Source organism: Colias eurytheme, chromosome 2 (genome assembly GCF_061535395.1).
Source record: "Colias eurytheme isolate Ceu_HAF_F1 chromosome 2, ilColEury1 Martin Lab GWU primary, whole genome shotgun sequence".
NCBI classification, from domain to species: Eukaryota; Metazoa; Arthropoda; class Insecta; order Lepidoptera; family Pieridae; genus Colias; species Colias eurytheme.
In genome coordinates, this window is record NC_142981.1 from 903,415 (window position 1) to 910,352 (window position 6,938).

Sequence of the window (6,938 nt, forward strand, 5' to 3'; positions counted from 1 at the left end):
TGCATGAGAATTTTACGATCTAAACACTGCTTTATTACCTTCCGTTTGTTAGACACGCATTCGATTTGAATATCTTTAGAATGTGCATTTTATGACGTGAAATTAAAAAGTCATTTTGAATTACATATTATTATTCTACGTGGATGGTACAAAAGTATGTGACTCTCTTGCTTTTCTTATCTAAAAATATTAAAACTAAACTTTATAAAACATTGGTTCATGAGAAAGAACTTTCGCTTATGCAAAAGAAGGAAGAAAGTAAAAACATTATTTTTCACCTTTTTACAAAGATTAAATAGGGTACCTACATAGGTAACTATTTAGTATTTATCGTTGGTATAATCTATACGCATTTTACTCTTAGAGGTAACACATACAATCGCTTTTCTGCATATCTTAAAATATACTTCGCCAAAATTTCCCACAAAATTCGAAACGCCTATTTTCTCAAACTTTCTTGTCTCCAATCATCTCAGCATGTAGGGCCCGGCCCATCGGGGCCCCGTGGCCTCCCGCTGTTACGTAAGACATTGTTACCCGTTACATGAATGGGTGTTTAATTTATTGATAAAGCGTGTGGTGTGAATATTTCATACACGAGTTTAAAGTTAAACGATTGCTACTAGAGAAGCTTATCTTATTCGTAAGATTTCTACTCTCTGCGAGCTCTTAAACGGTTAGTTACAGCTTTTTTAAATGTGTAAGGATACGCTTTATTATCTATGTGTATATGGTGCTTATTAGAAACGATTAAAATATAGCACCAGATAACAGTAATTTCACTTTCCTTTGCCTCCTTTGCCTGCTTTAAATTCAATAATTTTTTAGAACCACATTGTCTTTATTAATGTAAATTTAAATAGATGTTGATTTTGCTTAAATGCTAAAGATCAAATAATGTAAAGTGACATATCACACTAGCGGATTGCGAGCGGTTTCAAAGCGGAGCGGGTGCGCAACGAATACGTTGCGGGCGCGCAACGAACACGCCGCGGATGCGCAGCGAACACGTCGCGGACGCGCAACGATTTCGCTGCGAATAGAAGCGTCGACGCCATTTTGTATACTCTCGCACAAAAGCCAGCTCTTCCGCCTTGCCTAACTTCCATTCAATATTTCCATCGTTTCTGTAGCACTCAATTTTTTAACCGTACTGTGGAAATGCACTTACTTAACTAAAGATGTAATAGTAACAACTGGAGTTGTTAAAAAAGGTGCTATAAAATTGAATTACTAGGACTAGTGAGTTGCTGGCTGCTTGATAAAATTTTCTACTCACTGCTACCTATTTACCTAATAATAAGATAGACCTGTTTTAGTTAAGGAGCTTTAACATTTATTTCACTAATGAACTTTCTTTATGAGCAATTAAGTTATCTGATTGCATTTCGACCAAGATTTAATGGATAAAAAAATACCCTAAACATTAACATGTTATGAAACTCGTAAAAAATAATGATCTCATAATCATTATACTATCACAAGTTTTAAGTAACAACCAGCACGGATTCCATTTTGTTAATGAGTGTACATGACTGCGACGTAAACGTTGCGCATCTGCCACGCGTCCGAAACGAATTCGCTGCGCAACCGCGGCGTGTTCGTTGCGCGCCCGCAACGTATTCGTTGCGCACCCGCTCCGCTTTGAAACCGCTCGCAATCCGCTAGTGTGATATGTCACTAAGTATAGCAGAAGTCTGAGAATCTGTCAGTCAGTTACGTTGTCACAAGCTTTTTTATCACTACTTTCTGTGTCCCTACGTATGTTTAAAACTTTAAAACTATAAGCAAAAGATTTTGATGCGTTTTTTTAAATAGATAGAGTGATTCAAGAGGAAGGTTTTTATATACCTATCTATAATTTGTAAGGTTATTAGACAAAGCGGACAAAGCCAAGCGGTGCGGAAAGCTTTTTATTCACAGAAATATTAGAAATAAATATTCTTTATTATCCAGCTCATTTAAATAGTACGTCAACCACTATAATTAAACACTTCTATAACGTGAGAATACTTGAAAGTTGCGAATTCCTTCCTAAAGGGCGGGTTCACAGCGAGAGGCCCGCCCAGTCCTGCCCTGGCGAAAAAGAGTGAACTAGTCAATGTTAATCGTTTTACAATATCGTTCGTTGTTTATTATTGTGAAATACCTGCTGTTTGAAGGTGTGATTCATTAAAATATTTGGTAGAGCAATAATAATAATTATTGTAACTGCTGAGCTTTTCTAATTTTTCTGGTGATTTTGCATCTGATTATTCTTCGTTTCAGATGTGTTAAGAAGTCATATTTTTCTTCCATTAATAAAATCTTTAAGTCTTAATTTAGGTAATAAGTATCTTTTATACTGCACTAAGTATTTTTAGTCAATAATTGCATCATATGTTTACAAAACGAACATGTCCATTAGCCATTTTAATACCCAGATTAATAAAACTAAGGAAAACACACTAATAATAATTTTTACCATCATTCACATTTAACACTTCCTTTTTCATCCATAGAACAAATGCAACATTACAAAACTATTGAAATAATCTTGTGAATTCTCCAAGTCGCACATTCCCTTACAGAGAAGGCGGGCAATTTCCTCACAGCAAGCAATCCGCCCAGCCGGCCCTGGAGGCCCTGCGGAGAAAGAGGGACATACTAACAAAACTGTGTTTAATTTTAATATAACTATCGGTGTATGAGAAAATTAAAAAGGTGTGATTCCCATTCATGGAACGGCGTAATTTATTTTATTTGTAACTACTAATTCTTAGTTACTAGTTAGCAATATAAAAATTAAATTCATACAGTAAATACTACGAGAAGAGCACCTACCGTCGAGTCGATTCAGCTCTACTCCATTTTAGCATAACGCTCGCAAAGATTTTTATATGTAGATACTCAATGCAATATTTTCTTAATGAAAAATCACACGACCCCTTTGCATGAGAGATACTCACTCGATGGGCTAGAAATGTTATAAAAACACGCAACCGATTCCAACAATGAAGCTTCCTGCGGAATTTATCTTCACAATAGGCCAAAATTGATCAGCCACTACTCCGTTCTTAGATTCAGGTGTCAAAAAATATATAAAAAATCAACAAAAGAGATCCGTCAGCGTATCAAATCACACAAAAAATGTATAAAAGTCAACAAAAAGTGTCACAAAGGAGCGCATACGCAATCGAATCCAATATCTTGGCACAAAAGCGGTGTTATTTTAGGCGCAGTGAGCTAAAGTCGATTAATTTTCTTTGAAATTGTATTAAGATTAGGTATTGTTATTTTAGCAAGCTTTGCATATTCTCGTGAATTGAAATCTCATTTTAATTTGTTATAAAAGCAATACGTTGTTCCGATACAAGATGAATAAATAAAAATAACTAGGTTAAAAACAACCGACTTCAAAAACGGAAAAGTAAAGAATAAAGAAGTTTCGTTATTATTAATTACTTACTTCATATTACTTATTTATATGTGCTATATACTAATTAAGTAATTAGGTTTGATGTCGGTGCACGGGCTCAATACTAAGTGCTTAGTGCTTGCAGGCACCGACTTCAAACCTATCACTATCACTACATAGTATAAAACAAAGTCGCTTTCCCTGTCCCTATGTCCCTATGTCCCTATGTCCCTTTGTACGCTTAAATCTTTGAAACTACGCAACGGATTTTGATGCGGTTTTTTTTAATAGATAGAGTGATTCAAGAGGAAGGTTTATATGTATAATAAGATCCATTAAGTAGTGGAGAAGTACTGTTATTTTTGAGGTTTCTAATGTGATGTCGTAAAAAATTACATTTATTCCGCTTACATTGCAAACGCAGGCTGAACCCTACGAGTTTTATCAAAATAATGTACTAAGTATTATACACATTGAAAAGGTCTACAGAAAAGTCCGCGATGGTATATGTCTATCTCTTATGGATAACCCACTATAACTTTTTTTTGTCATTTACTTTTTACGACAAATAATGGCTAATTTTCGAAGCGATTTTAACCAATACAGCATTAATCCTTAAGGCGACATACAATCATGCTTGTGCACCTTTTGGGCTACGCCCCCTGGGTGGAGCATAAGAGCGCGCGGGACGCTTCACAAAAATCCCCTCGCCACGCCACACAACTGAATAGATGACGGAAACATACGGAACTAACGGAGGTTCAATGAACTTTACTTATATTCTTATATTCGCGCGGTTAAAGCTGAGTAAAGCGATCCGGCAACGTCTTTTCGTTGCCGGGCCCATCGAAGTAGAAAAATCGACCTTTGTTCCTTTGCACGAAGGTCGATTTTTAATTGGTACAAATCTGGTTACAAAAAATGAGCTTGTGACTAAATTATTTTATGATGTAATTATTTGTTATTGTTAGAATTGTCGCTACCTACGTTACTAGCTTATTTGCAAATCTTTGTAAACAAATTTTATAGGTTTTCGACATGGGGACTTTACGTACAATCTTTATAAATAAAAATGAATCGCAAAATGTGTTGGTAAGCGCATAGCTCGAGAACGGCTGAACCGATTTCGATAATTCTTTTTTTTATTATATTCCTTCAAGTACGAGGATGGTTCTTATGTAGAGAAAACGTAAACATGTACCACGGGCGAAGCCGGGGCGGACCGCTAGTATGATAATAAAAATACATAATAGAATAATGCTATTTACGTTTGTTTTTTTTTTTACATTATTATCGGTTTTAAAAGATTTAAAAAACGGGTTTTTGTTTTTATATCATATTTATTGAAAAAAAAAAACAATAATAGACAAAAAAATATTATTTACAATTTTGATTATTTTTGAATAAATATATCCGACATTTTGATATACTTAACATCAGATATTTTCGAATGCTGGTTTTGTTACCATTTTATTGTTCCAATGTTTATCTTCTTGATAAGACTTCTTCTCCTTGTTCCGTAAATAAATATGTCTCTTGCCCGTTACTTTGAGCTATCCTTGTACATTGAGGTGCTGAAATAACCATAATAAGTTATAATAGGAGAACAATTAATTGATAATACCTCTTATAATACCACGATTATTATAAAGATACTGTCATCAAAACTAGAAAAAATTGCACAGCTGTGTACGTTCCTTTGTCGCTTTATTATCCTAGCCCGTAATAAACTCGATTGTCGGCGTCTTACATAGCAAACTTTCTGAGAAAATCGTTCTTTTGTTTGCAAAATTTTACGGTTGACCGCAATTATTCTAACAATTAGTAAAAAATTTCGCAGCTGTGTCCGTTCGTTTATCGCTCTATTGTCCTATCTCGTAAAAAAGTCGGCATCATAGTTACATAACTACAAATTTTTCAAATATTTTTTATATAAAATTTATAAGTCATTATGCTTATGCATAATATGCAAATAGTATTCATACAAACAAATTAAAAAATTACTCATACATACATTCATTCGAATTGATATATGTATAAATAAATATCCTTTATCTAATCCTTGTCTTGGGATTGCTCACATGTGTATAGAATTGTTAGTAGATCAGCAATAAGCCTAAAATAGCATGATATCTAATAAGTAAAAAAATTACAATTACCGGTGCAGTGAAAGACCTCAACAATAGTTATAATACCATAAAAAAAAACAAAAAGTTATACGCAATAGGGTTGAAATAAAAATTGTTTCTGATCTCACTGGTAATTACCTACCCGTCAGTGATAACTTACACTAGTCTGAAATATTCCACTTTCTTCAATCTTATGACTTATAAATAAATGACATAAGAATAAACTTACACAAAAAAAGTACTATGTGAAACTGTCTGAAGATCCACATCAGTTTCTGGTAATCATGGTTGGTCTAAAAGACCAACGTGTCTTTATTGCACCCTGGCTTGCAAGCTGCACATCGGATTTTTCGTGGTCGCGCTTTGCTATTAGAAATAAACATACATACACAAATCAGTAGTATATTTATTGGAAAATTAAATCTCAAAAAAACAACTAAAACATTACCTATTTATACCAATAATAAAATTATAAATAAAAATAAAGACAGAGTGCATAAAATTATAAAATTTTGATTTGTGCGTTGCTAAATTCAGACTTTGTAAACATATATGTACTAATACAAAAATCATAAATAGGTAATGAAATCTCAAAATATGACTAAAATAATATTACTTATTACAAATAAAAATAACTATCAGATTTTCATTTATGCGTTTTTCAATTTAGACTTGTAAACATATACCTAGTAATCAAAATATTTGAAGTTGAAATCTTTAGACTTGTAGCGACCGAAAGACATAATAAATATAAATAAGCATGATAAACATTAAACTTACCTATTTAGATTCAATAACTGTAGTTTCTTCATCTGCCTTCGCAACATTTTCTTCCTAATGTTCTCACCATCAATGTTTTGGCCACCAAAATTCACCATGTTTATGAAAAACTTTAGTAACACTAACACTAAATCACGTATGCGAGTAGACAACGGCACCGCGCGAAAAAGTTGTACAGGACTGCTCTCTAAGACGCGTTGGCGTCGACTAACAGGAGGCGGAACGGCGGAAGCGACCGGCCTGCGCGCAATTTTTTGCTCATAGTTTATAAATATATTTTTTTTAAATTACTGAAGTATTAATTGAAAAATCTAATCCCGCACGTCCCTCAAGAATTGAATGGAAGTGGATGTGGATAAAGTTTCATTGATATTACTTTACTATTGTCCAAATGAAATTGATTCTCCGTTTAATTTTTGGCCAACTTCACAACGTTTTTCTATCGAGGCAAATTTTGTCAATCGTGTTTCGGTTCCCAAACGTCACTAAACAAACTCTTCAATTAAATAAATCGATAAATAAAAAAAATCAAATTCAAAGTTTTTGAAGAAAAAAATTAATTCTCCGTGCGCTCGAAACGTCTGTTTTGGGTCTCATTTCGCCTTAAGCAATTAAATACCATGGATACATTG

At 33.7% G+C, this 6,938-nt stretch overlaps 1 long non-coding RNA gene across 1 annotated transcript; it reads right to left on the reverse strand.

Annotated features, from left to right (window-relative positions):
* Positions 1 to 4,719: 4,719 nt before the first annotated feature.
* Positions 4,720 to 6,519, reverse strand: LOC149910053 (uncharacterized). Its single transcript, XR_016457226.1, has 3 exons — positions 6,307 to 6,519; positions 5,756 to 5,892; positions 4,720 to 4,971 (listed from the first exon to the last, which is right to left on the reverse strand). It is a non-coding gene; the product is annotated as an uncharacterized LOC149910053 (long non-coding RNA).
* Between the last annotated feature and the right edge of the window lie 419 nt (positions 6,520 to 6,938).